General features: G+C 43.9%; 1 long non-coding RNA gene across 1 annotated transcript in view; it reads right to left on the bottom strand.

Moving 5' to 3' along the window:
• Positions 1-1,819: 1,819 nt before the first annotated feature.
• LOC135057799 (uncharacterized) overlaps positions 1,820-27,956 on the bottom strand; it is a 58,519-nt gene continuing 32,382 nt past the window's right edge. The window contains exon 2 of the long non-coding RNA XR_010244368.1: positions 1,820-2,395. This is a non-coding gene — a long non-coding RNA (uncharacterized LOC135057799). The remainder of the gene's footprint in view (positions 2,396-27,956) is intronic.

The raw sequence follows: 27,956 nt of genomic DNA, 5'->3' as shown, positions 1-27,956 counted from the left end.
CTCCCTCTGCCTATTCATCACCATCCCTCCCTGTATCTACCCAGCGCCATCCCCACCGCCCTGCATCTCTCCAGCACCTTCCCTCCCTGTCTCTACAATACCATCCCTCCCTGTATCTACCCAGCGCCATCCCTGAGTCTCTCCAGCACCATCCCTCCCTCTGTCTCTTCACCGCCATCCCTCCCTGTATCTACCCAGCGCCATCCCCGCCTCCCTGCGTCTCTCCAGCATCTTCCCTCCCTCTGTCTCTTCACCGCCATTCCTCCCTGAGTCTCTCCAGCACCATCCCTCCCTCTGTCTCTTCACCGCCATCCCTCCCTGTATCTACCCAGCGCCATCCCCGCCTCCCTGCGTCTCTCCAACACCTTCCCTCCCCCTGTCTCTTCAATTCCATCCATTCCTGTATCTACCCAGCGCCATCCCTGCCTTCATCTCTCCAGCGCCATCCCATTAATTACACCCCAAAGCACCCACACCCTCATTTATTAATTACACCCCAAAGCACCCACATTCATTAATAACACCCCAGAGCACCCACACCATCATTCATTAATAAAAACCCCAGAGCACCCACACCCACATTCACTAATTACACCCCTAGCAATTCTCAATGACTAGTGACAACACCCCCCCCCCCCCAAAAAAAAAAAAACAACAACAACCCAAACCTCAGAATACTTTTTAGACATATGTGATATAAATAGCCCCCCCTCCCCCCTCCACACACACACACACACACACACACACACACACACACACACACACACACACACACCTCCTCCAGCATTCACCCACTGTTGCTAACCTGTGGGCTGCTGTGTGCACCTCCCACAGCCAACAACAGAGTGGGCTCAGCTGCATGTAAGGTAGGGCTGGCCGAGTACTCCTATCTGTGTGCCCGCTCCTAATCTGTGCAGCGACAGCATGCTTACCGCCTTGTAAATCCAGCAGCATGGATCCAGCTTCGACCCCAGCAGCAGCTCCTCTGCTGCTCTCTGTGCGGCGTGTGTGGCGCAGCGCAGGGAACGAGGCAGACGTCCCTCCATGATGTCACCGCGTCTCATTCCCAGCCTGCCATCGGATGGGGGAGGCGGGCCATGTCACTGTAGTGCCGCCCGCCTCCCTCGTCTATTTAAATATGCAGCGCGGCGCATCACCAGCAGTAGCTGTTCGGGTATAAGCAGGGGAAGGTGGGCTGGCGGAGGCGGAACGGTTCCGCCTCCAGAAGGAGGTGACGGAACGCAGTTCCGCCCCGTTCCGGCCCACTTTAACCCCTGTGCATTTACCTTTGGGATAGGGAATTATGGGAGTGTAGGCTTAGTGTATTTAGGCTGGATAATATTTTTTGGTAGCAAATAGGAATGCATTATTTGTGAAGCAATTTAATTTGTGAAGATCCAGTATTATATTGTTTAAGTAGTAGTTGTAATAAGGTCAAGGCATTTACCTTTGTCGCATATTCATCTGCTAGGTGTAATTGTAATACTGTAATATCAATTCATTTAATTGATTTTTTCTTTTATATACAAACTATATAGTCAAAATCGCAAGGAAAGCTAATGCAGATCGCAAGGTGAAAGTCTTGCGATTTCAATGCGATACCGATGTGCGGTCCCGCAAAGTCGGCATCGCAAGCCTAGATAGACTGTGCAGGCAAGTCAATTTTGACTAGTGTCACAACTGAGGGCCTGAGCTGACGGGAGGCAGCCTCAGTTGTAGGGGCTGAGGTGTAGAGAAACCTGGGAGGTTGTATCAGACCCCTGGACATGTAAGTTACATGTAAGAAGATTGCCCGAAGGCGTGACCACGACAACCAAGATAAAAGTCAATGTTGTTTATTTGACAAACTAAAAGAGAAACATAAAATCAGCAGTTAAATGACACAGTTCCTGGGAACTACAGGATGGCAATGGCCACAGGGCTCTGATAGTATGAGACAGTTCTTATTATCTTCTAGATGGAAAGTCCTTACCAGGCCCGACTGTAGTAATGGAGATAGCCCAGGATCATACCAGCTGATGTTCCATGGGAAGCTGGGCTGCTGTAGATAAAGTGGCTGCTGTGGGTACTGGTTGGAACCAGACAGATGTAGACACGGAGTGGATTACTGGATAGAACCAGCCAAATAATAAATGAAGCTTGAGAGCGATGAAATATGAATGATATATGGAGCTTGAGAGCAGTGAAATAATAGTACCGGTGGTAAATGGAAATCTGCAGAAATGGTACCGGCACTTTAAGAAGAGCTGATCTCTGCTGGAAGCTAAGTGCTGGAAGCAAGTGAATCTGTAGCTGGAAACAGATGAGTCCCAGAGGACTGGAGAGTCAGGCTGCACCGCAGATGGTAGACTGGAGCGGGTCTCTTTAGTGGAAGCTTGGAGACAGGAACTGGAACCTGGAAAACAACCACAGGAGAGAGACAGACTGGAACTAGGTTTGACAACCAAAGCACTGACACCTTCCTTGCTCAGGCACAGAATACTTATACCTGCAGCAAGGAAGGGATTGGCTAGGCAATTATGCAGATTTCAGTGGAGCAACGGATTGGTGGGAATTGAACAGGTGACAGAATCCAACATGACTGCGCCCATGTAGTCACTTGGAGGGAAAGTTGGTTTGGTAATCCATGTGGAAACTTAGCAGCAATGGCGGCGCCGGCCGCAGAGGACAGGAGTGGGAAGCAGAATGTGGACATCAGTATTACAGATGAAATCCGGCCCTGCAACGCTGAGCCAGCCTCAGGAGACATCTGAAAGGCAAGTAATGGCGTCCAGATACCCGGATCGTGACAGCTAGTATAAAAGTATAGTCAAAATTGGCACTTAGCCAAAGTCATGTAGGCTTGCAATACCGACCACAGTCCATATCGCAAAGCGAGAATCGGGCATAGCCGAAATCTCACCGTGTGTACACATCCTTACCATTTTACTAAACTACCAGCACTAGTGTGTACTGATGTGGTGTATTTTCGACAGTGCATTGCTGTTATCAATCTGTTATTAATCTGGTACATTATCATGCATGCAGCAGGTGAATTTACTGTATATATTTATGAAGGGGCCCAGATGTTGCACTCTCTAATGGTTAGTCAAACCAATGAGGTGGCAGGCCACACCCCCTCTGCAGACTGGCCACACCCCTAACACAGGCCCCTATCACTGCATTCCCCTGGTGGTCCCTACATGCCTCAGTCCAACACTGAATACAGCTATACACAATACAACAGTGTCATTTTAAATAGTAGTAATCTGAGTTGACAATTAGAGAACAGGTATTGCGACAGTACAATTACAGCCAATGTTTGGAATCCCTATTCTAGAAATCCTGCATTTACCCCGTTTAGACAAACCCTTTAAAAAACAAAAGACATCAGGGAACACATCAGATAGGCAGTGATTGCTATTTGGCAAATGTAGCTGAGGAGGAATATAATACAGCCTCTTGAAATGTGTATAGGCCCTTGCATTTTTTGTCCTACTTTGAAAAATGAATTTGTAATACTGTATATTTCATATTTAAATCCCTTTGAGTGAAACATTTTTAGATCCGTAGTTTCTCAACAGCTGGAGGGCCGCAGTTTGGACATGCTTGGTCTAGAGCAAATACAGTGGCAAAGGGTGGTTCCAACCAAAGTCACTACAGATGTGGAGAAAAATGCTTGACACAAATCCTCTGATGAGCTGGGAACCAATTACTGAACCATTATTCCAACTATGCAATTTCCACAGCTTACATGTGGTTGCAGAATTAAAAAAATAGGGAACTCATGAATATAAAAGTTTAATTAGGTACTACTTCACACAATATTATTATGAGAGTAGTGTCATGTAGAAAGAAACCAAATAATAAACAGATCTGCTTTGTACATAATGAAAGAAACAATGTAACTTCATATGTGTGTTCATGACTTCATATATTTTATATAAACGTATCATATGTAAATATAGAAGGAAGATATTATTAGCAATATTTTCATTTTGACTCAGTTGGCATTGTTATTATTCATGTTGTTATCAACCAACTGCATCAGCCAACCACACTACATAAGTGACCCCCAGATCTGTATTGTAGTCTTACCACTGAAGATATAGTTCTGGCCATTTTGGTCACCAATGTCATCCAACTATTATGCATTTTCACCATACCCATATAATCTGCAGCACCGCCTTCCTCCTAGGTTTGTCTCTTCCTTAGTTCACTGTGCTAGAATATATGGCTACAGAGTTCAGTGGTGGATCAGTATGAGCTTGTGGTAGCCTGAGACCAGTGCATATCTGTCAGTGCTAACATCCTGCTTTTCAAGGCCTACTAGTTAATTTCTTGTGGGACACTCCATATTTTTCTACGCCTAATACTTTAGTTTGGGGCAGGAGCGCCACAAAGTTTTTAGGTTGGGGGGGAGGAAAGATATAAATTCAGTTTGGTAGAAAGGAAGGTAGCGGCACTCACAGGAATTTTTCTTAGATCAAAGATCCATAATTGCCCCCAACAGCTTAGTGGAACATCTAGCGTGTAGTCAACGTTTCATTTATTATTATAAATTTCGTCAGGACAAAATAACATAAAGAAAAAGTCCTGTGAGTGCCGCTACCTTATTTCTGCCTGTCACTATACCTGATTGAAGGCACCTGGGTAATTAACAGAATTTATGTACAGGAGTGACGGTCACTATGGACTGCTGATATTCTATCTAGCGGGGGGGAAGGGATGCTGCAAGGTTGGGGGGAGAAAGCACGAAGGGGAGCTGGGGGGGGGAAAGGGTAAGAACATATGAAGTGGGTGGTGAGAAGGGCGTAGGGCTGGTCCCAGAGGAGGGGCCAGCCCACAGAGAGAGGAGGTGGAGCAGCCGGAAAGAGGATTATCTCCATCCTGACACTGCCTGTGGTAACCCTAGATGGCAGCCGAACTATGCCACGCAACCTAGTACATTGGCACTTCTCAAATATTGTGGTGGTTTTCCGGGAGTGTGCTAAAAAAACACAGGCGTGGCAGGGAAAAACGCGGGACTGTCTGGAGAAACGGGGGAGTGGCTGGCCGAACGCAGGGCGTGTTTGTGACGTCAAACCAGGAACTAAACGGACAAAGCTGATCGCAATCTGTGAGTAGGTCTGGAGCTACTCAGAAACTGCAAAGAATTATTTAGTAGCAGTTCTGCTAATATTTCGTTCACAATTCTGCTAAGCTAAGATACACTCCCAGAGGGCGGCGGCCTAGCGTGTGCAATGCTGCTAAAAGCAGCTAGCGAGCGAACAACTCGGCATGAGGGCCCTTGTGTATGAAAGAGTGTGTGATCCGTAGTTCGAGTTCTTTTGTGCCAATTGGAAGTTTATTATTAGATTATTCTGTTTTTACATCTTAGGGCGGGTTGGGTACAGGTGACTGGCGGTTGGATCCTGGCGGTCAGAATGCTGACAGGGGGGTGAGCGAAATAAAGTCCATGTACAGGCGGGGAATTGCTTTTCTAGTAAAATGGAATCTAGATGGGATTTGGTAGCGGGGACAGTGGACCTCTTAACTCTCTAAACTGTCCTGGTGTAAGAGGGGCGGGGCTTACGTACCTCACGCCTTCCGTCACTCAGACGGTACTGGAACACGTCCCAGACCCGGACAAGCACTTCCTGGGGTGACCTGAAAAGAATGAGAGACACACTACGAAGGGGATGTTCTCCGCTGGGCTCAGTGAATGGTCATCATTGGCACTTGTGGCCTCAGACTGGGTGCTCCCGTAGTGGTGCGGAGCACCAAGTGTGAGCCTGAATGAAAACGTCCAAAAGGGAGGTGGGTAGAGGGGCAAAATACGCAGAAAACACAATAAACACAGTTATGCGCACCCGCTATACCCTCGGGTTCCTGCCAGATGACTGGCCCTACTTTTTCTTTGCTCCTGTAATAGAACACACAATGCAGCCCATGGGACGTGGCGCTGCTTACGTGATACAATGGAGAGACGCTTATGCAGAGGTTATGACACAATACAGTTATACTGTTTCCACCTTGTGCTACTCACCAGTGCGTAACTTCCGACAGCTTACCTTTAATGGGGGCCTGACTGTGGGGAAACTTTGACATTTACCACAGTCTACCTTTACTGGGGGCCTGACTGTACCCCCTGAACCTAGAGGTCTGGTGGCCTAGCACTGGATCCAGAGATGCCGCGGCCTAGCGCCGACTTACAGTACCACACTAGCGGCGTAGAGCCGATTTATCCAACCTGCAGCCTAGCGCCGGATCAAGAGATACTACAGCCTAGTGCCGACTTACCACTCCTGCGGTTAATCGCACCATGACTACTGGGCCTTGTGCCCTTGCCTATACCAATCCTATCATCCACACAATAACGTTGGCTTCCTGCCTACTATGCCCTGGCCTATTGCTGCCGTTGGCGGTCAGATTCTATCCCTAAGGGCGTAGTGCCCGCCTAATGCTCAATGCTATTGAGCCTAATGCCCACCTAATGCACAATGCTATTGGGCCTAATGCCTGTATTGCTGCCCAGGCCTAGTGCCCGCCTAATGCACAATGCTATTGGGCCTAATGCCCGTATTGCTGCCTGGGCCTAGTGCCTGCCTAATGCGCCACAGGCCTAGTGCCTGCTGTGCCCCACGGGCCTAGTGCCCGAATTCCTGGTCTAGGGGGGCACCAACTGGACTTACCCGTCCTAAGGACCGCGACTGGACCAAGCCTGGTCCGGCCCTGCCCACCGTGTGGTCTTCACCGGAGGCAGGACAGCTCCCACCACCTCTGGGCTTCCAGGAGTCTTCACCTGGGCAGCGATGGCCAGTGAAAGCTCTTTCCCGTCGCACACCGCTGTCCCGGGGCTTCTGGCGTCTTCACCGATGGGCGTTGGCACTTTGACCTTCACCCGGTGGCGTGTAACAGCTTTCACCGCCGCCCTCCTGGACTTCTGGCGCCTTTTGTATCTTCAGTCTTCAGGAGCTCTTCTCCGCTCCCTCCCGGCCGATGAACTGAGGCCTCGCGCCCGGCACTGGCTAATACAAGCCAGTGCCAGGGGGCGGAGCTATGACACGGCAAGCTGGGATTGGCTCACCGTGCCATTCCTGATTGGCAACCCGCTCGTGAGCTGTGATTGGCTCACAGCTGACGCCAAATTCAAAGCGCAGCACTGTGAGACCTGGAGGACGCAGGCCCACTGCCATCACCCACGTGGAGCGACAGTGGCGATTCACCGCCACCCCTACGCCTGCCGCCGAACTTTTCAGCCAGATGGGCAGGTGGGGGCCGGACCAGGCCTGGTCCAGGTCCCCAGTGCTGCCCGGTGCCAGCGCTACCGCCGGCCCACGGGACGGCATTAGGATCCCTCTGGTTCCCGGCCCATCCCAGGCAAGGAGGCACATGGCACCTAGTAGCAAGGGCCAGTGACCGCACGAGTACACTGGCCCTTGCTACATTCGTCCATACCAACGCACTGCACAAATATTGTGTCAGTAGCCCTGACTGGACCCACTGACCATTAGACAAGGTAGCACAGCCTTCCTATGTTGGCTGAGCGCACACACAGTACTTTCTTATGAAAATAAAAATAACATTTTTATTTGTTTTGGGAGTGCAACAGACAGCACTGTTGCACTGAAATATATGGAATAAAACAGAAAGATAGGAAAGTGCCTCAAGTGGCGCAATGCAGCTATAGTACCTGATGGTTTAAAATAAATGTCACCACATTTAAAGACAAGAATAAATACAACAAAAGTAAACCTTCCTAGTACACACAGCGCAAGCAACAAAAAAAGGAAAGGTTACGTTCCTGATTGAATGTGTAGACTCAGATGTCCCTGTCCAGCTTTCCGAGTGTGTGGAATCCAACTCGTAAATATGAAACAGAGGAAATAAAAGGACAACCAATGTGTAGTATTTCACAACAATAAATGGATAAAAAATGTCTTTGGATGAGTAGACTTAGATATCCAGATCCAGCGTACCCCACTCACTCAGTGATAGGTGGATATATGCATATAAAGGTATCTTTATGCCATCAAATGTCGTGTCTATTCACCCTTGGAGTGCGTTGAAAAGACCGATAGGAAGGGTAAAAATCATCAATATATAAAGCGTACCCGAAGACTCACAGGAAAAGGGGGGATATGAAATATGTAAAGGTTTCTTTCAAATGTGTTATTTCAGTTGCACACAGCGTACCCCAACTCACTCTTGATGATGTGGAACAATTCCTATCAAGGTATCTTTTACTTGGTTGTCTTGGTAAGTAGTTCTGTCTTCTATGTTATACCATATATCCTCAAAGTTTTAACATGGGGAAATAAAGCAAGAAGAGGAAAAACCAATGTGTAGTATGTATCAATTGGTATAGAGGTCTGATGAATAAATCTCCTATTTAGATGTTAATTCAAGATACAGGAGAAGCAATTTGTGCTAGACTTACACTATATAAAACAGCAAATTAGATAGTGTATTAAGCCTGGTAGTAAGGTAGTGCAAAATAGGGTGGCGTACCCCAACACACACGGCAACACCACCAGTGACAAACACATCAAGGTATCTTTTTCAAGGGTGCAGAAAGTTTTCATATATAGCGTACCAGGACTCACATGTGTAAATCATGCGCCGTTCCTATCAGGGTATCTTTATGCAATTGGTCAGGTAATTTCATTCCAAGTCGTGATTTTTCCAAAAAAATAAAAATTTATTGGACTCCACAAGCTCCACAGAGGAGTGTGCAAAAATACAACACATACATAAAAAAAGGAAAGAGAATCCAGTAAAAAATCTATTTAAAATACCGGCAACAGAAAAAAAACTTGAAGTATAAAAAACAAAGTCCACATGGATTCAATTAAAAATGGCTACTCACACTCCTTGTAGTATAATCAACGTGTTTCGGTCTAATCTTGATAAAGGTCTATTAGACCGAAACGCGTTGATTATACTACAAGGAGTGTGAGTAGCCATTTTTAATTGAATCCATGTGGACTTTGTTTTTTATACTTCAAGTTTTTTTCTGTTGCCGGTATTTTAAATAGATTTTTTACTGGATTCTCTTTCCTTTTTTTATGTATGTGTTGTATTTTTGCACACTCCTCTGTGGAGCTTGTGGAGTCCAATAAATTTTTATTTTTTTGGAAAAATCACGACTTGGAATGAAATTACCTGACCAATTGCATAAAGATACCCTGATAGGAACGGCGCATGATTTACACGTGTGAGTCCTGGTACGCTATATATGAAAACTTTCTGCACCCTTGAAAAAGATACCTTGATGTGTTTGTCACTGGTGGTGTTGCCGTGAGTGTTGGGGTACGCCACCCTATTTTGCACTACCTTACTACCAGGCTTAATACACTATCTAATTTGCTGTTTTATATAGTGTAAGTCTAGCACAAATTGCTTCTCCTGTATCTTGAATTAACATCTAAATAGGAGATTTATTCATCAGACCTCTATACCAATTGATACATACTACACATTGGTTTTTCCTCTTCTTGCTTTATTTCCCCATGTTAAAACTTTGAGGATATATGGTATAACATAGAAGACAGAACTACTTACCAAGACAACCAAGTAAAAGATACCTTGATAGGAATTGTTCCACATCATCAAGAGTGAGTTGGGGTACGCTGTGTGCAACTGAAATAACACATTTGAAAGAAACCTTTACATATTTCATATCCCCCCTTTTCCTGTGAGTCTTCGGGTACGCTTTATATATTGATGATTTTTACCCTTCCTATCGGTCTTTTCAAAGCACTCCAAGGGTGAATAGACACGACATTTGATGGCATAAAGATACCTTTATATGCATATATCCACCTATCACTGAGTGAGTGGGGTACGCTGGATCTGGATATCTAAGTCTACTCATCCAAAGACATTTTTTATCCATTTATTGTTGTGAAATACTACACATTGGTTGTCCTTTTATTTCCTCTGTTTCATATTTACGAGTTGGATTCCACACACTCGGAAAGCTGGACAGGGACATCTGAGTCTACACATTCAATCAGGAACGTAACCTTTCCTTTTTTTGTTGCTTGCGCTGTGTGTACTAGGAAGGTTTACTTTTGTTGTATTTAGCACTGTTGCACTGTTTACTGGACCCACTGACCGGTATCAAATGTATCACCGGGTGTGGTGACACCTAGGGTGCAATCTGCAGTGCTTCCCCGCGTCAGAGTCGTGGCTGTCTGAAAAGCGGGTGTGACCTAACAAAGGGCATGGCCTCACTGAGCTCTCTGAGACCTGTGTTGGCTGAAGGCACAGAAGTTGGAAAAAAAAGTCTTTTTTTTTACTTAGTGAAAGTGATAGTGACACTGACCAGTAATGACAACCACAATGGCACAAATACAGCTTTTTTTTGTTTAGTTTGCCCACTGCCCTGAACACACCTTACTCCACTCCATGCAAAGTGCCCCTGCCTGCCGTATACAGACTTGAAGGGAACTGTGAGTATGCACTGCTATATTCCAGTGTCACACACAATGAAATGCTCCTTCCTCCACACAGACAGTAGTACCGCTGCCTATCCAGAATTAAAGGGACACTGACTGTGCACTACAGTTGTTGCTGCTAGCTAACTAACTTTCACTGAGAGCCCTGCCTACACTGCCCACTCCGTTGGATCTCACTCATGAAAAGGCGCCCGAACGCAGGGAGGGACTTTTATATATGAGTTAAAACACACAAGATCCGACAACAGGAAGATGACATTTCGCCTAATTCAGACCTGATGGATGTTGTGTGAAATCGCACAGCGGCTGATTATCAACTGACTGCATATGCACTGCAATGCGCAGGCACAAGCCCAAACAGCGACAGAATGGTGCAAAAATTTTGTTCGCTAGGCGTACGCAAGGTGATTGAAAGGAAGCAGACGTTTGTGGGTGGTAACTGGTCATTTTCTGGGAGTGTCAGGAAAAATGCAGGCGTTCTCAAGCGTTTTCTGGGAGGGTCTAGCGCACTATAGGAGTAAGTCCTGGGCTGACCACAGACGGCACAGACTGGACAAATCATTAGATGGTGAGTGAGTGGTGAACGGATTTGCAGCTGTCCACTGTCTGGCAAACTTTTCACACGGTGTACGCATGCATTCACACACTTGCACAGGGCGGGTTTTCCCTCTCTCTGGGTGGCGGCTATCTGATCGCAGACCTCTGGAAATTTGCAGAGGAGCGATCAGGTCTGAATTAGGCCCCAGGTCGGATCCCCTATGTTCGCTCATCCTTACTACAAGGTCCCCACCCACACTGTGCAAACATATTAACAGTTGCAAATGAGAATGTACATACTAAAAGAAGCTATCAGCTCTGACATGTAGATTGTATCTGGAATTAGCAATAGGCAACCTGCTGAGAGTATACTTAAGCCCCATACACACCAAACGAGCCCCCACCGACGCAGATATTGGCAGTAGGGGGTGCACACACAATTGCCGGTGCCAGTGGAGAACGGACGGACGGGGGGGGGGGGGGGGTTAGAATAGGAGATGTTGCCCATAGCAACCAATCAGATTCCACTTAACATTTATCTACCTGCTTCTAGAAGATAATAGAATCTGATTAGTTGCTATGGGCAACATCTCCACTTCTAAAAAACCTCACAGCTTAGTAAATATACCGCCTATGCTGCAATCCAAGAGTGTTATTACCCAATCCTATCAGAGCTCATGTAAATTGGGGAATATGTTCAGAAATAGCTACATTACAAAGTGTTATATGCACAATGGCATTTTTTGTTACTTCCTATATGATGAGCCATTTATTGCAACATTGTTGTACTGACAAATGCAGCTTTCTGAACTAGACCTAAAGTACTAGCAACAATAGGACAGCTATGGGAGAGCAGGCAGAATGTAAGTAAATGAGTTCCAGTAATGGCATTCCCTTGCAAAAACAATACTTTATCATTATCAACTATAGCGAAACTGGCCATAAAAAAAAATTCAAAACATTTTTTAAATCATATTTGTTAATGTAGCTTTATATTTGCTAAAGTAATTATTCCTGATCATTATTCTTGTGACAAAGTGCTCATACAGTTAAAACAGATAATTGGATGTGTTTTATAGATATTTCTGTATACATACTGTAGATTATATTAAATAAACATGGATGACCGCAAACTTTTACTTTCCAAATGGTCCTTTGATATGTACTGCATGGTCAGGAAAACCACAAGAGCTATTTCCCAAGTTTGAACTTTTCCTGTTCTTGTCACATGAAATTAGTTCATATTGTAATTCAGTTGCTTTTGCTGCTTACATGGGAATGCATAATGCTAAAAATACATAAATACACTAGTACTTTGCTGTCATAACAAAAATCTATATTTGAAGAGTACAACTTTGTTCTCCTGACTTATACCCCTTTCATACCCCTTTCAGACATACAGCAAAAACCTGGGTTTTTGCCCGTGAACATGCATCAATCTGGGTTTTTGGTATGTGTGAACAGAAATGACCCAGGTCGATGTCCTGGGTCCACAACCCTGCTCTGTACCAGGGTCGCCTCCAGGGCCGGATTAAGCCTTGGGGGGCAGGGGAACTTAAGACAGGGGGGCCCTTCCCTACGCCTTCGAACTTTCCCCTCATCATTCTGCTCGCCCCCAAATGGAACAGCCATTATAATCACCTTAACAGTATACTGCCTGTTACCTATCTGCGCTGCATTAAATAAACAGGAAACAGAATACATTAAATAAAAAACAACAGGATGTGAAAGCTGGGGGCCACAGGCGAGCATGAGAGGAGCACATAATTGTGAAGCAGCATCCTTTGTTTGTATTTATTAGAGCGATGTGGTCATGGGCTACATGCACCCCGCCCTGTGAGTGGTAAGTACAGCTGTGTACCCCGCTTTTGTGGTGGAGAGTGCTGTGTTACATGCACCCCACCCTGTGAGTGGTAAGTGCATAGCTGTGCCCCGCTTCTGGTGTGGTGAGTGCTGTGGTTTTTTCTCTCTGTGTGTATACAATGGGGTTAATCTATGGTTAGCTCTTATTAACCGTGGCCACTAGCTTTCTCATGCACCCCTGTGTGGACTTTATTATCCTGAACCTGTCTCAGCTGTTTCTTAGCAATCATCTTTGAGTCAGTGCAATAGGTGACTAGTGTGCCTTTAAAAGCCATAAAGTCTGTGGCAGGTACACATTAAATCTAGCAGGCAGATGATGTGTGTAACAGCAGTGAGGTAGTCAGGTTTTAAGACTCTGTGATAGTGTAGGACCTGCATGAAGGTGGGGTACCTTGAAAATCGGTATGCAGGCTTCCGTGCATTGGCCAATCCACCAACTAAACCCCCATCATTTATTTATTGAATTGTTGAGGATAAGTGAGTTTACTTTGGTGAGTGCTGGGTTCTTTGTTTGTATTTATTAGAGCGATGTGGTCATGGGCTACATGCACCCCGCCCTGTGAGTGGTAAGTACAGCTGTGTACCCCGCTTTTGTGGTGGAGAGTGCTGTGTTACATGCACCCCACCCTGTGAGTGGTAAGTGCATAGCTGTGCCCCGCTTCTGGTGTGGTGAGTGCTGTGGTTTTTTCTCTGTGTGTATACGATGGGGTTAATCTATGGTTAGCTCTTATTAACCGTGGCCACTAGCTTTCTCATGCACCCCTGTGTGGACTTTATTATCCTGAACCTGTCTCAGCTGTTTCTTAGCAATCATCTTTGAGCCAGTGCAATAGGTGACTAGTGTGCCTTTAAAAGCCATAAAGTCTGTGGCAGGTACACATTAAATCTAGCAGGCAGATGAGTTGTGTAACAGCAGTGAGGTAGTCAGGTTTTAAGACTCTGTGATAGTGTAGGACCTGCATGAAGGTGGGGTACCTTGAAAATCGGTATACAGGCTTCCGTGCATTGGCCAATCCACCAACTAAACCCCCATCATTTATTTATTGAATTGTTGAGGATAAGTGAGTTTACTTTGGTGAGTGCTGGGTTCTTTGTTTGTATTTATTAGAGCGATGTGGTCATGGGCTACATGCACCCCGCCCTGTGAGTGGTAAGTACAGCTGTGTACCCCGCTTTTGTGGTGGAGAGTGCTGTGTTACAAGCACCCCACCCTGTGAGTGGTAAGTGCATAGCTGTGCCCCGCTTCTGGTGTGGTGAGTGCTGTGGTTTTTTCTCTCTGTGTGTGTATATATATATATATATATATATATATACCCTTGCAAAACAGTCGGCACTCCCAGGCTCTTAGACGCAGCGTGCTCCGTGCCAGATCAGAAAAATACATACAGCTCCAAGAATGAACGGCACTGAAGACAAGTATATTGCACAGAAATTGTATTGAAGGCTACAGCTGTTGCAGGGCATCAGCCCTTTCCTCAGGCCAAGTTCGGCTTCCGGGTTCTCCCGATCATGTGACCGGGTCTTGTTAGTCTGTCAATCGCTGTCTCTGGTGCTTAAATGCGGTTCTGCAAAACTCCAATGGAGTCACCTGCATACAGACATTGGAGTTCTGCAGAACCGCATTTAAGCACCAGAGACAGCGATTGACAGACTAACAATACCCGGTCACGTGATCGGGAGAACCCGGAAGCTGAACACGTTGCTGAGAAACAGAGGACAGAGAAGCCGGTGACGGAGCGCGGCAGACACAGGAGAAGGTAAGAAGCGAGTCTCCGTATGCGGCGAGAGTCACTCAGCAAGCAGCTCCGTAGAGCGCTATCTGAGTTTCTCCTCTACCCTAGACAGGACTACCAATCCGGCCCATCAGCTCTCAGGGGACGTCTGCACCAGGACTCACCACGAGTAGCTGAGGCCGGCGGGTAGGACCAGTCCGGAGCCTCCCTATCATACCCCCCATGTGTACTTGCTAATGCCCACACCGTGAAGACTAAGAAGGACACGTGAATTGCTACTTACATATAAAGCGCTATATGAGAGACTTTATAGACTTTTCAGTGCACTGTAAATAGAGACTGAAATAACCAAAAGTGCGGGACGCCGCAACCTGGACTGATTTCATAACTGAGAGAGACACTGATAAAAATATCATCGTTGCCATCAAGTACTCATCCTTACCAATGGCATTTCTCTAGCCAGCCTGATCATAATAAATTGGTACAGCAGTACCTTTTACAGTATAAGTACATTTTGTCTCGATATCATTGCATTTGTCCAACGCAGGACCACAAATTGTCCACTTGCTCCATACATTTTTATCCACTACACCCATACTTTACTTAGATTAAGGGTTCATTAAGGTAATTAATCAATTAATTAAGGCAATTGGATTGAGCGCAACACTATTTCCACCATTTCTGTAGCTTGCATCAGGTTAGTCACCTGAAAGTGTAGCAGCTCGTCCGCACATTAGATCCCAGTGCGCAGATAATTTCATATTTACCACTTTCCCACCTGCAGACTGCAGTGTCTTGTGGGTGGGAAAAGTTGCAGTTGCTGATCACTGCCAGGTGAATAGATGCCATGCGTATAAATGCTGTATGTATATATACACAAAAAGTAACGGCTGCACTTGGGTAATGCAAATACACCAGAATATATGTAAGTACCCATGGATGGCACTGGACACCTATAACGTGTTTACTGTGAGTGTAATAAAAGATCACCGGCTCAGTGTTCTCCATTAATGCTGGCTCCGGACAGCGCACATCAACAGGTCGCCGCGTGTATCAGGTGCAGATGGTCAAAACTTCCAGGCGCTGGAATAGATTGACATCACCGTGTCTAGCGCCCGCAAGCAACGCCCTGTATAAGATATAAATAAAATGCTTCTTCACTGCTCTCCTGCTCACATCTGGCCAGTATGGCACCAAGTGTCACATTGTGCTCTGTTTATTTGATTTATTTCTGATTTTAATAAATCTCTCTATATATATTATTGTATGTACATATTTACTGTATATATATATATAATTCGCTATACAGCAGACGTGACTGACTAGTCAGGGTCCCGGGCAGCCAGTGCTTGCTCCTTCCTCACACGAGTACAGACTGGCCCCCTCGCTCCTCACTGCAATCCTCACTCATGGCACACGTGGCTATAGAGTGCAGGGTTAGAAAATACAGAGCTGCCATCAAGCGCCGCCCGCGTCGCACCTCCCGCAACAATCATTTTAACTTTTGTACCTCCCCTCCTGTCTCCACTCTCTTCCGTACCGTTTGGGCACTGCTGCAACCGCCAGCCGCTGCCTCTGTGGATCTCCTCCTCCCGGCTCCCGCACGGCGCACACACAATCCCCCTGTTTTGGCGGCTGCACAATCCAAAGCAGCGGGGACCAGTTACCAGATGCAGTGACGATGCTGCAGGTGCTGGGAAAGGGGGGGGGGAAGTGCACAGTCTCCTCTAGCACTGCGGGATCCATCAGGGACGCATGTAAAAAACAACTTAATTTGTGAGCCATATGTGTGCGTGTGCTTTGGCCAGGGGCCCCCCATGTAGGGGGGGCCTAGTGTACTGAACCCCCCCCCGCCCCACTTAATCCAGCTCTGGTCATCTCTAGTGTGAATACATCCAACCTGGGTTTTTAGACCCGGGTTGGAAGTAAAGTGTCTGATTGGCTGTTCGGCCAATGGCTATAACATAACCCAGCTAAGTTTAAACTATTACACAGTGGACTATATAAATACATGCATAGAGAGTGTAACGGTGAGGAGAAAAATTAAAACATTTTCTAATGAGAAACCTTGGTTAAATGGGGAGGTTTGTGCCCAGATTAAAGCCAGTGATAGAACTTTCAAGATTGGCGATCATGTCGCAACTCCACTTGGGCATCAAAAGAGCAAAAATGAGTTATTCAAAAAAGATTGAAGATCTTAGTAGTTTGAATAGGAATCCTAGGGGCTTGTGGCAGTTGATATATGAAGAGACTGAGTGCAAAGTTAAAAAGGACGACCATGGGGAGGTTTGCAACTCATTGGCGGACGATTTAAATTTGTTATAGTGTAGATTTGAAGAAAGTAATAGATTACTCCAGTTACCGCAGATCCCTCGAGAGGGGGAAACTCCCTTATTGCTTGAAGAAGGCGCTGTGCAAAATTGTTTGCATCGGGTAAATTTGGACAAGTCAGCGGGACCTGAAGGCATTCAGGGGAGGATCTTTCATGGATGTGCAGAGCAACTGAGTGGGATATTAACAGTCTTGTTCAACTAATCATTCATGCACTGTGTAGTGCCAAGGAGTTTTAAGTTGACAAGTATTGCTCCAATCCCCAAGAAAGTGTCAGCTAAATGTTTTAATGACTACCAGCCTATAGCATTGACGTCCCTCATAATTACATTTTTTGAGAGACTAGTATTGAGCCACATTAAATCTTTTTTCTGAGCTGAGTTTGACCCGTTTCAATTAGCTTACAGACGGAACCGTTGCACTGACAACGCGATTATTACGTTGTCACATTTGGAAAAGAAGAATGACTACGTTAGGATTTTATTTGTCGATTTTAGTTTGGCCTTTAATACAGTGATCCCTGTGTCTTTGATGAACAAATTATCTGTGTTAGGCCTTGATAGTTTTACTTGTAATTGGATTTTAGAATTTTTGACAAATCGGCCACAGATGATTAAAATGGGTAGTGTTAGGTACGGGGAGGTGTATACTCGATGTTTACTCACGACTGTGTGTCAGCAGATGCATCTGTAAAAGTGATCAAATGGATCTGCAAATGGAGCAAAAGTGATCAAGTTTGCAGATGACATTGCTGTAGTAGGGTTAATTAATGGTAACGATGAGTCATCTTATAGGACGGAAGTTGAGAAATAAGTTGGTTGGAGTATTGAAAAACATTTATTTTTAAATAACAGGAAGACTAAAGAACTGATCGTGGATTTTAGCAAAGGGCCGTCGCAGAAACTGTCAGTGTTTATTGGTGATCAAGCAGTCAAAATGGTTGCTTCATTCCGCTTCTTGGGCATTCAGGTTTCGTCATGCTTGACATGGTCGGCACACTTGCAGCTTTTTTTCCTGCAACACTTAAGAGCCGCAGGTGTTGGTGTGCAGACCATGTTAAACTTTTATAGGTGTTTGATTGAGAGCATCCTTATTATTAGTGACATGGTATGGTGGCTGCACCTTAAATGACCGGAGTACATTAGAGCAGATTAGAAGAACCTCTAGCAAATCATTGGTATGCAGCTGCCTACATTTGATGAGCTGTATAGGCGAAGGGCCTTAAGTAAAGTTAGAAGTATTACCTCAGAAAGTGGACATCCTTTTAATGAGTTTTTTGTCGAACTTCTGTCCTGAAAGAGGTTTCGAACTCTGCTGGCACGTACTAGTCGTTTTAGGAACTGTTTTATTCCATTTGCAGTATGGATGTTAAATGAATGATTATATTATTTTTCTGAGTTTTTTGTATGCTATGACTGTGTCGTCTGCTATCCTGTGCTATGTACTACTGAAATTTCGTCTGTCAGTTTGTTTTGGCTGATGACAATAAACTGAACTTGAAATGCTGTATACTTACAGGAAGTTCACACACGAGAAGAACAGATATGAAACTAAGCAATGGTAATACTGGCTGATAGCCGGGTGTGGGAGGGGGAATGTGAGTTGGAGCAACATAGTGAGAAAAAATTAAAATAAAATTACCTAGTAAGTAGCACAGCTTTAAAGCATATATGTATATAAATAGGAAATAAAACCACAAATGTGTCATTAACAAATATCAAAGGCTGTATAATAAACATGAAAACATCCCCTTTAAATACACACTAAATTCCAGGGCAGACCCGGGTTCAGTGAGAACGCATATGACCCGCAATTTTCCTGGGGTTTTTGCTGTAGTATGAATGGGGGACTGAGACTGAGACCTAGGAAATTCCTGGGTTGATAGACCTGGGTCATATCCATGTATTTCCCAGGTCTTATGTCTGAAAGGGGTATAGAGTGGGAGGTGTTGCTAGGTGTCTAAACTAAACGAAAAATACCACGCAATGGGGCGATTCAATTATACAACATTTACACAGAAAACTCCATAAATCCTGTCTCTTACCCAGCATTTAAGCGCCGTGTTGTTTTGCCCGTTTAAGCAAGACACCCTTTTCACACAGAAAAGCAATTTACCAGGTGAAGCAGTTCAAACCGGTTATTTCTCCTGTGTGAAAGGGTCAACCCAAGTCAAAATGACTGGGTCTTTGATCCTGATTTTTCGACCTAGGCTGACCCTTTAACATAGAAAAGTACTCGGGTTGACACTGCAAATTACCGGGGGAAAACCTCTGTGTGAAAGGGGTATTAATAATGAATTTTCCATATGCCGCAATTAGTGTTGTTTTCCAATTGGAGCAGTGATTTGCACTTATTGCACAATGTTTTAAAATCTTATCCATTAATTTATTATTCATTTATGATGATTTACTTCATACAAATTGTGAGTAAAATAATTTATTAGGCAAAACATTGTAGTGTATTATATGAGACAATGAGTTCATATCTACAAAGAATACATAATGATAAAAAAATGAATTCAGCACATTTATTAAGAAAATTATAAGATCTGGGGTTTGGTTTGACAAAAATTACCTCTCATCACAATGTACAAATATTTTATTAGCTCTACTTCAGTAGTTTTAAATATATATGGTCAAATGTGAGAGCATAGGATCTGCAGCTGAGATTTTTATGTTTTAGCTGCAAGACTTAAAGTGGCAAATTTGTTTGGTTGGTTTTGCCACGACGTCTGGTTCTGGCATCTATGAGAGAAGCCACAGTGGTGTGAGCTCCGTGGCCTCCCCAGCCCCTGAGAGCCTGCACACTTACCGCATGGGTCGCATGCACGCTTCTCATAGCCACAGCTGGAAGGGGCACTCCTGAGAGTTAGATGGACAAGTTCATGGCTTCACAAGCCTCCACCAAACAGCGTCCGCCTAAGCAGCAGAAGGAGCTTTCCAACATGGCCGCCACAGCAGCTCTTGAGACACATGTAAGTGTGGCTGAAGCATTCCTGCCCAATCCCCTGCTCACACAGGCAAATCCATTATCACAGCTCACGCACTCTGATTTGAAGGGCCCTATAACATATGCTGACCATTAGGGCCATTCAGGACACCATGAGGCCAATTTTGGATTCTCATGCTTCCAAACTTACACAGGCAGTGCAAGTCCCAGATTAAGCAACTCTCAAAGAAAACACTAAACAATGAGCAATGTGTGTGGGAAGTATTCCATGATGTGGTAGATTTAAAATCACACACCACAACGCTGCAGAAAATCCAATACCAGGTAATTACAAAACCAATCGATCTTCAAAATAGATTGAGAAAAAAATAATCTTTTCGTGATAGGCTTACCTGAAACCCTTAAAGGGCCAGCGCTCTTCATATTTTTGCAAACTACTCTCCCTGAATTACTCCATATTCAAGACATTTGCACTGGAATAATAGTGGAGCGTGTACACAAGCTTGGGCCACAACAAGATACCGATAATGGCAAACCGTGTGCTGTAATATTCCGGTGCCTAAATTTAATTCATAAAGACTATTTGTTCTGCATCAAGGCTTCATCGGGATTTAAACTGGGATGGAAACAGACTATTTATATTCCAGGACTAATCAGCCGAAGTGGTTAGAGCCAGAAAGGAATATTCTCCTTTATGCACTCGCCTAATTAAAAATAATAGGAAGTTTACTCTCCTCTTCCCCGCACATTTACGCATCTTTACTTGTAACTCCTTTAAGGCCTTTACTACCGCTTCTGATGCTGAAAGATTTGTCTCAGAGGAATCGGCTGAATCCACCTCTGAAGCAGGCCAAAATGTGGAAGCGTGAGACTGGCTTTATTGTTAATTTTGCTTCTATTTCATAAAGTCTGATTACATTGAAGTATTACCCCTCAATGTGTGTGGACAATCATGACTACGATGAAGATCGCATCTACAAGTATAGCTCATCTTTAGAGTCATGCTTAAACAGATGTGTTATTATAATTTAACAACTACAGTTTGGAACAGTTTATAAATTCTTTGTAAGAAGATTTACTGTGTATGGTTTTGCCAGGTTCAGAGAGTATAATAGGTATCACCTTCTAATGTTATTTTATACAACCTGGCAAATTGTTTTTATGTATCTTGCTATGCGTGCGGGCACATACAAATACAAATACGTATATTTTTCAGTTAAATATTTTTGGAATAAGACTGGGGCAAGCCTGGGGTGTTTCTTTCCGATAGGGAAATGCGCTGTTCTATTTTGTTTAATACCCAGTGGTCTATACTTGTTTTACTGCATAGATCTGATTCTGGTTAAGGCTCATATGGAATTACTCAATATTCTATCTTATTTATATTTGTTTGGATCATTGTTTCCTTGTGTATCTTCCCTGTTGTGTCATGTCCCGTCATCCCCTTGTCTTGTGATAGGCACTAACATGAGATATCTTGATCAATATATACATTTATGGAATGCAACAATAACAATATATTTCCAGTCTAATATGAAGTTGGAACCTTTAAATGTTGGTAGATTCATTCGCTAGCAAATAGGAAAAAATAATTACTGTATTTATTGAAGCTTAATGTTAACATCGCCTTTTTACAGTAACCTCACTTGTTGACCCCCAAGATTCTTAAATTAAATACGCTTAAATAGGGTCAGTTCTAGCTTCTGCACTATATAATTATAAATCACGCGGTGTGGTAATTTTAGTTAAAAAAACGTATAACCACAGTGGTTCACTACTCGATTGTAGATCCAGAGGGATGATTTTTAGTAGTAGACGTGTCCTTACAAAATTCTCGATTTACATTCTGCAATGTTTATGCACCTAATGTATTTTCAAAGACATTATTTTTGCAAATTACATCACTGCTGCTTCCTCACTCTGTCAAACATATTATCCTCGCTGGTGATTTTAATATAACATTATCTAACATTTTAGATAGAAATACTAAGGATAAATGTGTAACATTGAAGTAGAGTATGGTATCCCCTACCTAGCAAGCCAAGTTAATTTGGTAGATATATGGAGAGCTTGCCATCCTGTAGCGCAAGTTTACACCTGTGTTTCTGCAGGTCATGGTTCACTATCTCGTATAGACTATGTTTTAATGTACGCTACTTTATTCCCTCATGTCTTAGACTCTGGTATTGAGCCAATTTGCATCTCTGACCATGCAGTAAGCTGGGTTAAAATTACTACCTTCATAGACATACTGCAGATCCTTGTAGGCAATGGAGGTTTCCATTGCACCTTTCCAACTCCCTCACACTCAGGAATATGCAGCCTGGATGGACTACAAACTTAATAATTTGGAGGCGGAACAAAACTCTCTCTTATTATTCTGGCAAACCTCTAAACCCATGATTCGAGGCTCTATTATTCTTATTGTTCAAAAAGAGATAAGGAGGCACATAAGTCGTACCTAGATGTACAATCCAACTTGACTGAGGCGTACCAGCGATTTAAATTGTCTCCTACTACGACAAACAGAAATTCCTATAGCAACCAAAAATGTTGTCTGATAAGCTGCTCACACAGTTGGAATACAAATTCACATTTATCTCAAATTGTAGATTTCACAAATTTGGTAATAGACTTAGCAGATTACTATTTAATTTATTGAAAGGACAACGCCCTGCTACAATAATCGAGTCTTTAAAACATCCTGATGGCACTGTGGTGAAGTTCTCCATTCCTTTTATTCTAAGCTTTATCCTTCCCCTCAGATAGATTCTAATAAAAAAAAAGAATTTTGGGGATTCTTTGCATTAACCGCAGTTAATTCCTCTCTCCTGACTAGTGCCTCGGAGAAACAAGTGTTACGGGCTATCAAGCAACTTAAACTTGGAAAAGATAGGAAACTCTTCAATCTCTTTTCAATTCTTTCCTTTCTGGTACCTTCCCTCCACTCTATTTTAATTCTGCTTCCCTAAAAGTATTACATAAGCCAGGTCATGATGACCCCACCTTTCAGACTCATATAGGCCAATATCTCTTTTAAACACTGATTACAAATTATTTACTAAAGTTCTAGCTGACCGTCTTAAAATCTTACTACCTACCATTATACATGTTGACCAATCTGGCTTTATCTGGGGTCGACACTCTGCAGTTAACATACGGAAGATTCTTACTGTGATGCAATGGCTGCAGTCCTCTGGTATTCCCCAACAACATGCAGTATTATCTCTTGATGCCGAAAAGGCTTTCGACCTAAATAACATGGGAACACTAATTTGATTCTTTTGATTGATTTGGAATTCCGGAGGACTTCACCTCAATTCTCAAATCATTATACTCAGGAGCCTCATCCCAAATATTATATACTGGTTATCTCCCCACCCCCCCATTTGGAATACAGAAAGGGACAAGACAAGGATGTCCCTTATCACCATTGCTATTTGCGGTAGCCCTAGAGCCATTAGCAATTGCTCTATGCAGATCCCCGCTGTTCACAGGCATTCAAGTACAAGCAAAATAAGTAAAACTAAGTTTATTTGCGGATGATCTGTTACTATACATCGCAAATCCCTGAGTAGCTATACCAGCGATTGTTGATATTACTGATTTTGGTTCCTTTTCAGGATTTAAGGTAAACCAAATCCAAACTACTTCCACTGCTAACTGATCCTTTATTTTTCAGATCATGTCCTATTCTTTCACAATTTACCTTACGTCACACACCTCTTAAATATCTAGGTATACTGATTCCATTGAAATTGGAATCCCCATACACGGGTAATTTTAGGCCTGTGTTGACTTCCCTTGGGAAATTGTTGACTAATTGGATCAGTTTGCCCTTATTATTATCATCAGGAAGGATTGCAGTAGTCAAGAGCAAGGGTGTAGCTACCATAGGTGCAGGGAGTGCAGTTGCTATGAGGTGAGAGGGCCCACCTTCCCTGTCAAAGTTACATGTGTTGTATACATTTTCAACCTTTGGGTGGTACATAGTGATGCTTACAAACTTTTACCTTTCGTTCTACAATATATCTGGTTACATCCCTGGACCTGCTCATTCTACTGTGGTATAAAATTAACTGAGGGCATTATAATGTTACATGTAGTAATATGAACCGGGGCACTGTAATGTGGCACAATATGAAGTGGAGGCACCATAGTGTTGCATAATATGATCTGGGGGCTCTTTAATGTGGCTTAATATGAACTGTGGACACTGTATATAGCATACCTCCCAACATTGGGAGAAGTGGAAAAGGGACACTTTAGCGTGGCGGAGCCGTTCCTGCCCGAAAAGGCAGTGTTGCCTATAGAAAAAGGGTGTGGCTTCAAGGGAGTGCCGCGATCACGAGTCACGCGCCCATTTTTTGTCACTATGGGGGCATGAGCTGCTGGCATGCCCCCTGTCCCACTGTCTCTAGTCACAGCATCTATTCACCGCTGCTCTGCTAGGCAGCACAGTGACTGACAGGAGCCACCCAACTGCCCCCCCTCCCCCCCACCGCGGGACACTGTGGCCCGCGAGTGGGACTGTAGGACAGTCCCAAAAAACTAGACTGTCCCGTGAAAATCGGGACAGTTGGGAGGTATGATATAGTAATGTGAATTAGGGGTACTGTATTGCATAATGTGTACTGGCAGCCCTACAATGTGACATACTATGGTCTATAAAATAAACAAGGTCACGTCTATGGGGGATAACATTAACTAAGGCACTACTATAGTTCATTAGTAGTGTCATTAGAAAACACATTGGGATATCGGAGCAAACATTTATATACAGTACATGTCTCATTTGACTATAAAAGTTATTCTTAGACAGCAGCTTTAAAATGGTCTTCAGACATTCCTTCCCTCCATTCGTTCCCAGTGTTATTAAAACATTGGCCCTCATTCCGAGTTGATCGCTCGCAAGGCGAATTTAGCAGAGTTGCTCAGGCTAAGCCTACGCCTACTGGGAGTGTATCTTAGCTTCTTAAAATTGCGACCGATGTATTCGCAATATTGCGATTACAAACTACTTAGCAGTTTCAGAGTAGCTTCAGACTTACTCGGCATCTGCGATCAGTTCAGTGCTTGTCGTTCCTGGTTTGACGTCATAAACACACCCAGCGTTCGCCCAGACACTCCCCCGTTTCTCCGGCCACTCCTGCGTTTTTTCCGGAAACGGTAGCGTTTTTATCCACACGCCCCGAAAACGCTGTGTTTCCGCCCAGTAACACCCATTTCCTGTCAATCACACTACGATCGCCGGAGCGATGAAAAAGCCGTGAGTAAAAATACTATCTCCATTGTAAAATTACTTGGCGCAGTCGCAGTGCGAATATTGCGCATGCGTACTAAGCGGAATTTCACTGCGATGCGATGAAAAATACTGAGCAAACGACTCGGAATGAGGGCCATTGTTCCACCACACTCAAGCATTTATAATCAGCCACCTTACAGAAAAAAAATTATTAACAGGGTATACAGTTCTCATCATATTGTTCCTGGAGAACTGGGAAATTGTCCTAGATGTGGAGCAAGAGGGGCTACCTTCTTCCACAATTTTTGGAAGTGTGGCAAGATCAGAAAATTCTAGGACAAACTAGTTGGGTATCTTAATAATTTATTCTCCTTACATTTATCTAAACACCCTAACCCATGTCTTCTTTTGTATTTCCAGTACTGGGAATTGGGGGCTGAAAAGAAACAGATTATTCCTCTTCTTACAGTCATTCTCACCATAGCTAGGAAGCTTATTTTATTGCACTGGATCCATAAACAATCCCCAACAATAATAGAACTAAAACACTCACTTTTGAACATTATAACAGGCCACGCTCCCAGATGTGGAAAGGGGTGTCTCGAGATTCTGTAATAAATGGAATGTCTTCGTCCTTGGTTTACATGATGATACCCAAAAATATACTCTAAGACTCTTTGAATCCACTGCACTGGTTTTTACGTTGTCAGAACTTGATGTTTGATACATACTATATAAATATTAGAATAGTTGCCTCTCCAACACTAATGCAATCTGATGTTTATTCTCATGATGCCTTAGGGTCATGTTTTGCCTTGTCTCCCTTGTAGTGTATTATCTATCCCATTACTTCCTAGTTTTGTCTTCTCTCTATTTTTTTTCTTTTGTCTTTTACTGTTTATTTATATGCAGCTATAACAGATGTTACTTCTGATTTCTTAGTAAATTGGTAAGTGACAGCTCATAATTATTATAGGTGCTTGTCAAATTCTACCGTTATTATGCTCATCATCAGTCAAGAAGACACCATGTGATAGTATTGGTGTCAATTTTTGTTTATTTCACTTATTTCACGAATGTAACAAACTAAATTCAACATCACCTTTGCTTTTACTTTCTTTGCAATGTTATCTAAGCTGTGATTATGGTCATTGTTTAAACTTGAATAAAATGTGTTGTTTTTCTTTTAAATAAAAAAATTCCACAAACTAAACTGCATAAATCTCAGCACTTGCCAGCTATTATATTTTGCCCATAGCGTGGAAAACATGAACAGAATACAAAAACAAACTCAAGCAATGGTAGATTAGGGGAGGGATGAAGGGAAAAGAGGAGGCTTAACGTGACCACAACATGGTGAACAAGCATAAGAAATAGTAAGTGGAGTTATCTGGGAGGTTGTGATGGAGAAAGGTGGTCTGTGTTGGGTCTGGGACTGAGGGTCGACAGCACAAAGGTCGACACACCTTAGGTCGACGCCAATTGGTCGACACACCTTAGGTCGACATGGACAAAAGGTCGACATGGACAAAAGGTCGACCGGAACAAGGTCGACATGGGAAAAGGTCAACATGAGTTTTTTATGTTTTTTTGGTGTCGTTTTCTTCGTAGAGTGACCGGGAACCCCAATTAGTGCACCGCGTCCCCTCGTATGGCTCGCTTCGCTCGCCATGCTTCGGGCATGGTGCCTTCGCTCCGCTGCCGCTTCGCTCGGCACACTTTACCGTTCCAATCGTAGTCCACGTGGATCGTTAAGTATGAAAAGGTTAAAAAAAAGAAAAAAAAATCGCGAAAAACTCATGTCGACCTTTTTCCATGTCGACCTTGTTCCTGTCGACCTTGTTCCTGTCGACCTTTTGTCCATGTTGACCTTTTGTCCATGTCGACCTAAGGTGTGTCGACCAATTGGCATCGACCTAAGGCGTGTCGACCTTTGTGCTGTCGACCTGGAGTCCGGATACCGTCTGTGTTGTGCATATGTGTGACTGATATCATTTAATCAAAGGGGAGAACACTGAAGAAGTATTCTGGAATCTGATAGCTTCTATTACAAAGCTCTTTTGAATTTTAGCGATACTAGTAGAAAGGAATGGGGGAAAGTGAGAATTCTAATATTGAGCTATTGAATCCCTATTGGCAATGAGAATATGGCCAACCACATATGTATCAGAAGTAATGAGCTGCAGGGGATAACAATGTAGGAGCACAGTCTCCAAAGAGCAGGGATAGTACATGGAACTACACAGTTTATAAGGTCAAGTAATAGGGGGATGCTCCAAATCGTACGTTTAAGGGTTCCTAACAAGCCAGCATAATCGCTAGCAGTTCTACTGGACTTTAATGAATTTTATCAGGTTTCAAGTTCAAGTTATGAATGACCCTCATTAACATTTCATAATGATTTACACAGTCTAACATTATATGATCATTAGGAAAATATAGTCCCAGTCCTACAGATTCAGTAAACATAGTTGCAACTGTGTTTCCCATTTGAGTTGGAACTGGAGTTTTTGTCCTTCAGCGGCATATAAGAGCTGTATACCAGGATTCCCTGTGTTTAATCCTTAAAATATGAAGTGCAATATACAGTAAGGAGGGGGAGGATGTAAGAAATGGGTGGTCTTCAGTATGCCGGCTGTCGGGATCCCGGCGCACAGTATACCGGCGCCGGAATCCCGACAGCCGGCATACCGACACTTATTCTCCCTTGTGGGGGTCGACGACCCCCCTGGAGGGAGAATAAAATAGCGTGGCCGCAGCGTGGCGAGCATAGCGAGCCCGAAAGGGGCTCATTTGCGCTCACTACACTGTCGGTATGCCGGCGGTCGTGCTCCCGGCGCCGGTATGCTGGTCGCCGGGAGCCCGACCGCCGGC

Source organism: Pseudophryne corroboree, chromosome 3, assembly GCF_028390025.1.
Source record: "Pseudophryne corroboree isolate aPseCor3 chromosome 3, aPseCor3.hap2, whole genome shotgun sequence".
NCBI lineage: Eukaryota > Metazoa > Chordata > Amphibia > Anura > Myobatrachidae > Pseudophryne > Pseudophryne corroboree.
The sequence above is the reverse complement of the archived record's forward strand: the minus strand, read 5'-3'. Positions and strand labels throughout refer to the sequence as shown.